The 9,060-nt window shown below is 37.7% G+C and overlaps 1 pseudogene; it reads right to left on the reverse strand.

The window, feature by feature from the left end:
• Window positions 1-2,220: 2,220 nt before the first annotated feature.
• Window positions 2,221-2,338, reverse strand: LOC120103275 (small nucleolar RNA SNORA44; annotated as a pseudogene).
• Between the last annotated feature and the right edge of the window lie 6,722 nt (window positions 2,339-9,060).

Raw genomic sequence — 9,060 nt, forward strand, 5'->3', positions numbered from 1 at the left:
TAAAAATGTTAAAAGTCATATTTCATAGCTGATTTGAATATATCTGATCATTAATGATATTTAATAGCATTTAATATATTTATTTTACATTTGGCCATATTGTTTGAAGAAGTTTCTACTTATTCCATTTGATTACCATTAAAATCAGCTTTTTTTACAATACTGGATACCGAATTAGAGAAAAAAAATACCGATTATTAATACATATCAGTATATGTATAATTAAACATCTGTACTGATTATTAATCTGTTATATTTTACTCTTCTGTAGGTTTCTCAGTTTGCTTTCTCTGAGCAATCGGTATAATATTATTTGTTTACTTTTGTTTTGTTGTCTAGACATTTAATATCACATACAAAGATTGCTAAAACCAAGGCCTCACTGCTTTTTATTCAAGATATTGTCTCTCCATCAAATTTTATAACTTTGAATGTTAAATTTATGTCTTTTATTTATTGAAGTTGAATGTTGTGCATACAAAATGTGAGAGCTCAATTTTGTTCTTGCTTGCATGTGGATTTTGTTAGTCTTATTGCACTTTGACTAAATGCTTGACAGAAAGAACTTAACGCAGGAATGGGTGTCTTGCTTAGTTTCAAATAATTTAGTCCATTATGGCAAGAGACATATTACAGAGCTGAGTAGCTGACATCATAGTGTGCACGGAGCCATATTGGATTTGGGCCTAGCCGCTTTTTGACTGCATGGCTCAAAGTGACTAGGTGACTCTGGGCTGTTTGGCCACAGATATTCACCCCTAAGATGACTGCCTTAAGTCTTAAGATTGTTGAATGAAAGCCTCTCCCATGAATTTACGGCACAGGAAGATAACATTCAAGGGATGCCTCAGCTCCCTTAGCAGATACCTGTGATCTCCTGAATCAACACCTGGTGTCTCCACCGCCTAACCTCATCATCTACTGCCTGACCTCTTTGCCTCCAGCTATCACTACCTGTATCCGCACCTCTCCCTCCTCTGGGTTTCACAAAGGACACCCCCCCTACCTGAAAGCCTTAAAAGCTGTAACAATCACCCCAATAAACGAGACTTTGACAACGGAATCTTGCTAGGTCTCCTTCTCTCCCCCCCCATTTAGGCCCAAGGGTAGAGCCCCTTCGGGACCCTGAATAACTGGGTCCCCGCTGGCGGGGACAATAGTGGTCAGGAAACAGAAAGAGGAAATTTAGGAAGGGGCTAAGGTCAGATGCAACTCTCAATGACACAGTGATCTAGTTCTCCCATCTACATCCTACCTCCTCTTTTCTCAATCTACTAAAATGTTGTCATAGTATGAATTTTCAAGAGACAGACTAACTGAGAAGATAAGGGTCTTGAGAGCCACTGAGTTTAATAAAAAAAACAAAACTGCATGTCTGTGGTTACATTTTCTATTTGGCTATGAATGTTTGTCTAGTTTTTTCAACACGAGTTTTGTTTTTTGTTTTTTGTTTTTTTTTGTTTTTTTTTAAGAGATGGTGTTTTCTTTATTATGTGTTATTTATACTCTAGTCAAAGATCAGTTAATTATGTACCTACAAAGTTATGTCTCAGCATTCTGTTTATTCTTTTTTGTTAGAAATCCCTTTGTATGTCATTTATGTTGGATTTCTATAGCTTTGCAGTATACTTTTAAGAAAAGAAATACACTATTTTCAGATTTTTGTTGTTTTTGTTCAAACTTCCTATGCCCATTTGAATGCTCTGTGGGTGTCATCTGAACTTCAGGATGATTTTTTTTTCTATTTTTTAAAATCACTGGCATTTTGATAAGAATTGCATTGATACTGTTGCTTACCTATGTAATAAGGGTTTTTCACCTTATTGATTTCTTTAATAGAATAGCAGGTTTTTTTTTTTTTTTGAAATTTGAAGTCTTTATTGAACCAATTGCATGTTAGGTTACAAAGGTATTTCACTTTTCCAAAATGTTGTTTCTCTTTGTAGACCAATCTGGCCACAAAAGGCTACCTGGCTAAGTATTAGCCAGAAACTTCTAAATCCCAGTGTGATCTTCTTTTGGCATTTTTCCAACAAATAATGCAGACCAAATCACAAGATGGCCACCTCACTGGTCACATGGTCCTTAGGTTAATGAGCAGAGGCTGACAGGCTGTCTCCTCACTCTTCCAAGAACCGCCCAAGTGCACACTGCAGAAGGAAAGTTTGTTGTGAATACCACAGGACAGAAGGACAGGCAGCTCATAACTCCAGTGGAAAAACATATAGGAGAGCTGAGTGGCAACAGCAGGCACTGTGATAACCTGGGCTGTCAAAGTCTCTCCGTTACTCTGGCATGCAGTTGGAGATCCCAAGCAGGTTTTTTTTTTAACATCCACTTATTTTCTCTCTTTCCAGTTTTGCAGCATTTATTTCAGTCAAATTATTTCATAGGTCTGAGCTTCAAGTTTCTTACACATATGTATCAAGGTCTTTGAAAGTCCAACAAGATGGCTTGAGAATAGTTAGCCATCACCTGAATTCAGAGGTATTAGTGGCATTTTGGCTTAAAGCATGAAGAAAAAAATAGTGTAAGTAATCCTTGTGTTTCTTACAGACCACAGCTCAAAAAAAAATTTACCTTAATATATGACTTATTAATGTCAGGCTTTAAGACACATTTGGCTGGATTTTAGATAAAAGTGTGGGTCACAGAGGCCATGCTTGTTAAAAAAAAGTTCAGTTGGCTTAATTGGCAGGGTTAGGTAAAAATTCTGCACTCAATTCTGTGTCAGCCAATATAAACACATACGAGAACCCTTGTTGCATATGCTATGCTTTGTCCACACACCTGTACTTTATGTTTGTGTTCCCTTTTGAAGGACTGCAGATTGAATTCATATCCTTATGCATGTGAGACAAATGCTCTCCACTAGGCTATATTCTCAGGACATTTATTTCAATTTGTGATAAATTCTTGCTAAGTTACCGAGTCTGGAACCTATAATCCTTCTTTCTTGTCTTCCTGAGTGTATGTAATGCAATATAGTCCTGTACTATCAAGCCATGTCCTGAACACATTTAAGGGTTTTTCAAGTCCCCTGTGAAAGAGTTTGAAAAGCTGAAAGAAATGAATGGCCCTGTCATTCACCCTGTTCTTGTACTGTACTACACACCACACACCCTGGATGTTCTCACTGAAGGCTTTTAGACAATCGTACCCTACCTGCTGCTGACTGTTTCAAATACTCAGCTAGTGAGTCACTGCTGTAACCTTAGCTTTTTTGACACCAAGGTCCCATTTTTATAGTTGTTATGGTTAGTACGAATCAAAAACTGTTGACAAGATTCAGACTCATTTCTTTATTTTAAGCACTGAGGTAGAAAAATGCATTCAGCACAGGTTGTACTATTCCTCAGCTCAAATCCTAGACTGTTTAAACTGAGAAGGAACATGAGCAACAGCGTATATTGGTCTCCTTGTTTCTCAATTGTAAATGTAAGGTGGCCAGCTGTTTCCCCACTGTGATGGACTGTACCATTGACCTAGAACTTATAGTAACCCTTTTCTCTCCTAAGTCGCTTTTTTGAACTCAGCATTTTATTGCAGCAATAGAAAAAGGAACTAAGACCTTGACATAAGTTTTTTTTCCTCTGCTGAAAAGAAAGGACATTGAGATGCCATCAATCACCTTCTAGCAAGGAAATTCTAAGACACCAAGTGATACCAGGAACAGAATCACACTGAGAACTCCCAGGTGCTTAGTGGTCCAATAGGACTAAAACTTACTTGGGGTAGGAAACAGAGCCATACAAGTAAAAGGTTCCTTCCACATCATTAATCCAGTGGCTACATGAAATCTGCGAATTGCCCCCCCCCCCTTTTCTGCACATGATGATGGTAGAAAAGTGGAAAAGAAAAAAATGCATGGAAAGTTCCCCTAGTTCCCTTAGCCACATACATATTTTTCTCTTTAAAAGCTGCTGACAAACAGAGATTCATTTTAGCACTAGCATCCCATAAATTTATTTGCTTGTTACTGCACTTTTCCAAGTTTATGGTTTTATTCCCCTAACTAGGAACATTAAAATGTCAATGTGTCCTTAGGGGTGTATCAACCCTGTGATCTGAGTTTGATAACAAGATTATACTGTGGCCTCTTTAAGAGCAGATGCAGCCTAGAGAATCAAGACATCAGAGAATTCTACTACAGTTGGTCAAGCATGGTAGGTTGAAGACTAACAGGCTGTTAGAGGAAGAAGAAATCTCAGAGCTAATCCTGTCTTGTTTTCTTTCATTTTTAAATCCTCTTTCCCTCCAAAGCTTGCTTTTATATGCACTGATATTAGTAAATGTAACAATTCAAAAGCAAAGTCAGTTACTAATGTATGTAATGTAAGAATGTGAATTCTTCTGAACTTGAAAGCAGAAAGGGGAAATAGAGTCAAGGAAAGACAAAGTAATTCAATGTGGTACAGAAAAAATATGGTACCCAATACGAATATAAAAAATATTAATGTGATTCCATCATGGCCACTATTGTTTCCTTAGGTACATGCTTGCCTGCTTCTTCTGAAAGAGCAGAAGGTCTTGCCCTTTCTTATGGAAGCATTATCCTTCCTTATATTTCTGACAGTGGTTTGCAAAGGGGCTATATTAGTTATTTTTCTCATTAAGGTGACAAAATAAATCTTGAGAACAAGCTGCCTAAGGGAGGTAGGGATTTATTTTGCTCAAGGTGTCAAGTGATGCATTCTGCTATGATGATGAAGGCAGGAATGGGGGCACGACCACTGGATACCGTGTCTCAGGAAGCACACAGTCGACAGAAACTGCAGGAAAAGTATATAGCCCCAAAGCCTGGTCCCCACCTTTAATGACCCACCAACTCCCATGCCATCCCATTTCCTAAAGTCTCTTCAACCATCCAGATCAGCACCATTATCTAGAAGGTAATTGTTCAAACATATGAAATTACTGAAGGGCATTACCAGAGTCCAGCTATGTATCCTCTTCCCATTCTGGCCAACCTTCTGTTGACAAGTAAGACCTCTACAGAGACGAAGCAACTAAAAGTTAAATATGCAATTACCACGTGACCCAACCATTTGATTTCTAATTGTCCTGTAAAGGAATTTCAACACATGCCCAGACAATATCCTTATTCAAATATTCACAGACTATTTCTAACAGCACCAAGCTAGCAAAGGCATAGATGTTTACTAATAGATGAATGATTAATATGTTATATCTCTTAATAGAATGAAATAGTACTTAGCAATTAAAAGTAGTAGAAGATGCATGTAGAATGAAATTCTACTTGTGAAAACTCAGGAAATGCAAGCTGATTGACAATAATGGGAGTGACATCAATGGATGTCTGAAGAAAAAGAAAAGGGGAAAGGACTGAGTTAGGATGCCATGTCAATAGGTCATAAACTCTTGTAATTTGGGAGTATGTTTATTTTCATGCTTCTCTTTATGAGCACATCATCATCTACCACACTGTGTAATATAAAAGTCATATTGTACAACTTGACAATTATGCCTCATGGAATTCATTGAAGGTAAGAGTTTTAAAGCCTGTGTCAGCCTTAATCCTTTGAGTTAGGGAGAGGACACCATCTGCCTAACTGTTGACTCCACACTTTATGAGTCCTTCCATAGAAATTCTATATACTAAGATATCCTGAGACCCAACCCTTAGACATTGTATACTTGTCACAGTTGCCTAAGCTAAGTTGGATTCCTGGATTTAAACGAGATTTTATTTTTATACAAGTTCCATGTGTATGCTATACTTTGAAAAGTGACCTGGGCATTGAAATCTGCTCTGTGTGCCTAGTCTGGGCCAGGTAGGTATACAAAATCTACCTGTATAACATTTTTTTTCATAATAATGAAAAAAAGAGGTGTAAAACAAACCAAACTGAACTGGAAATTTATAGCATGATATGATACAAGTAGTATCCACTTGTTCAAAGAAAGACATGATTACATACAATTTTAGTGACGTAGAAAATGGAATCACTAATAATTAAGGGAGATAGGATTTATGGCAAATAATATGTGTGTGTGTGTGTGTGTGTGTGTGTGTGTGTGTGTGTGTGTGTGTGTGACAAAATGAAAATCAATTATTGCTACACATGTAGCAGGAGCCATGGGCTGATCCATGTTTACTCTTTGGTTGATGGTTTAGTCCCTGATAGCTCTGAAGTTTCCAGTTAATTGATATTGTTGTTTTTCCTATAGGGTTACAACCCCCTTCAGTTTCTTCAGCCCTTTCCCCAAACTCTTTTGTTGGGGTCCAGGACTCAGTCCAATGGTTGACTGTGAGTATTTGCATCTGTCTTAGACAAGTGCTGGTAGAGCATATCACAGAACAACCTTACCAGATTCCTGCCTGCAGGTACATCTTGGCATCAGCAATAGTGTATAGGTTTGATGTCTGCAGATAGAATGGATCACATGGTAAAGGTGGTTTCTGGATGGCTTTTTCTTTGGCTTCTGCTCCATTTTTGTCCCTGCATTTCTTTTAGGCAGAGATAATTCTGGGTTAAAAATGTTTAGATTGGTGTGGCCCCACTCTTCCACTGGAGCTACGCCTATCTACTGGATGTTGCTGTTGGGTATTTTAACTAATATCTGGTTGCTTGGTCCTGTGGAGGCTTGATACCCCAGAGCAGAGAATTGCTAGAGGGGTGAGGATGGATTGGGCAGGGACCCACCTTCTTACAGGCAAAGGGGAAAGGGATTGGGTGGGGAATTCGTGAAGGCATATTGGAAGGGGGATAACATTGGAAATGTAAACTAATAAAATATTATAATGTAGGAATATTTACATCTTTGGAAATAGTCTATTATATGAATTGTTGCCAATCCTAAAGAATAGCAAAAGATTTGTCCCCAAATCTACTAACACATAGAAGTTTTAGCTTTGTCAACGGATTATTTTTAGATTTAATTTTATTTGGGACAAGAATCTAACCAATACCTGCTTATTATACAGTTATGTGAAACTATCAGGAGCTAAATTCAGAGTCCACCTAAACAAATGTCATCCACTATTAATTTAGCCCTTTTGTATCTGACAATCATTTCTTGTGAATTACTTTATTCAATGCTTGTCACTGTGAAACAAGGTTGGATCGCAATATCTTCTATTGGAGCAACTAAAGTTTATATTTCAAGAAAAATAAGTATTTTTAGTATCTGATTGGCTAAACTGAAAATCTCATTATTTTCCAATTTATAATGACTTTGCTCATAACGGTAATAGCAACATTAAAAATATGACGTCAAAGACACTTACAATATTTCTCTTTCTCCAGACAAAGCTAAATTCCCTCTGAGAAAATGTCTGTATTCTGAATTTTTACAAATAATATCTGACACTCTTTTTGCTCTGTGAGATCTTGACTGCTCCTAGACTTGAAAATCATTCTTCAGTGTGAACAGTACAGCATGTAATAAGTGAGCAGAAGAGCCACAAACATATACCTGGGTGTTTCTTATATTGTGCTGAATGTCTCTGAGACCTTTGGAAAAACGACATGTTCGTCAGTGTTTTCACTGAGCAAATAAAACTACAATGCACCTCCTGTCTGCCATGTTGACAATTAAAAGTGAATAGAAGTGAAAACTGTTTATAAACTACAAAATGCCTTAACATTTTACATACGATTAAGTTATTGCCAGCATCATAATTGAGTCACTAACTTAGTTGAGAACCAATATCTTTATGGGCAAATTTTAGTTTTAATAGTTAGGTGTAGAGACATTCATTACCAGAAGTGAATATACCTGTGAAATGGCTTTTAATATAGACCGAACAGACATAAATTATGTCTTCACATATGACAGTAACCACTGCTACATCTGGTAGGCTCAATACAAAGTCTGTCCCCAAGGTCTTTAATTACCCAGGGTTTTCCTGAGCAATCTGCAGTCCACAGCCATCAAAACATCTCCCAACACTGGCTGTGATGCTTTTTTTCTTTCTTCTAAGAAGTCTTTATTAACTCCTCTGCCTTGGCTGGGCCCTGGAGGCCAGGGAGGTGATTAATGGTCCCTGAATTATGATCCAACCAGAAGGGCTGTTGGTAGAAATTTATACTCAGTGTGGTAAGCTAGAATTCTTTCAGCCCAGGTAGTCGACATTCATTGCAGGATTTAATTGTAAGAGTAGTAGTTAATGAGTGCACAGGGGAAGAGGGTAGCCCAGGAGCTGAGAATCTGGGCTCAGGGCCAGTGCACTAGCAGGGAAGTCCCTGCTGGGAGGGATGAACCACAGAGTGGACAAACTGCTGCTGGAGAGTAGGCTTCTCATCACTCTGGTATTTTATCAAGGAGGAAATTAAAGCACACAGAGATGATAGGTAAGGTTGGAGGTGATGTGGATGATGATTATTTTGTGCTAAGGACCTCACCTTTTATGAATTAATCTACACGTAGAAAACTTTGCAGGCACCAAAGCTAGTTTTCAAGACAATACTCTAGCATTAGATGTTAGCAACATATTTTACAAGTGAGAAGGTCTGAAGTTAAGGAAGGGCAAGTGACTTATCCAAGATCATATAAAATCCCTCCGTTTTCGGGTTCTGCACAGACTTTAAAAGTCAATGCGGATGTCGCTGAAATTGCTTCAACCAATATTCTTGGCTTTTGTAGCTACTGTATAGCTATCATATGCCTGATACTTACTGTATGTGTGTGTGTATGTGTGTGTGTGTGTGTGTGTGTGTGTGTGTGTGTGTGTGTATCTTCATACTACAATCCAAGTTTCTCAATGAACAAGATGTGTTTTTGTTTAAGGAATGTTCCCAAGGTTCTGTGGCCAACAAGAGTCAGGCCACAAAGATTCAAACCAGTCTCTGTGCTAGACAGAAAATTATTGCAGCTGCCGTCATGACTGGCTATATATTTTATGAATAACCAACACTATTACTCTAATGCTTAATGCTGTGATCTTATATCATTTTTAACCAATATTCAAGGCTGATGAAATATTGTATGATTTGAACATAATGGCTATTTAGTTTCAATATATTAGAATTAAGGAGTTGAGGCAATAGAATGAGAACATTAAAATGTGTGTATGTATGTATGTATGTATGTATG

Source organism: Rattus norvegicus, chromosome 5, assembly GCF_036323735.1.
Source record: "Rattus norvegicus strain BN/NHsdMcwi chromosome 5, GRCr8, whole genome shotgun sequence".
NCBI classification, from domain to species: domain Eukaryota; kingdom Metazoa; phylum Chordata; class Mammalia; order Rodentia; family Muridae; genus Rattus; species Rattus norvegicus.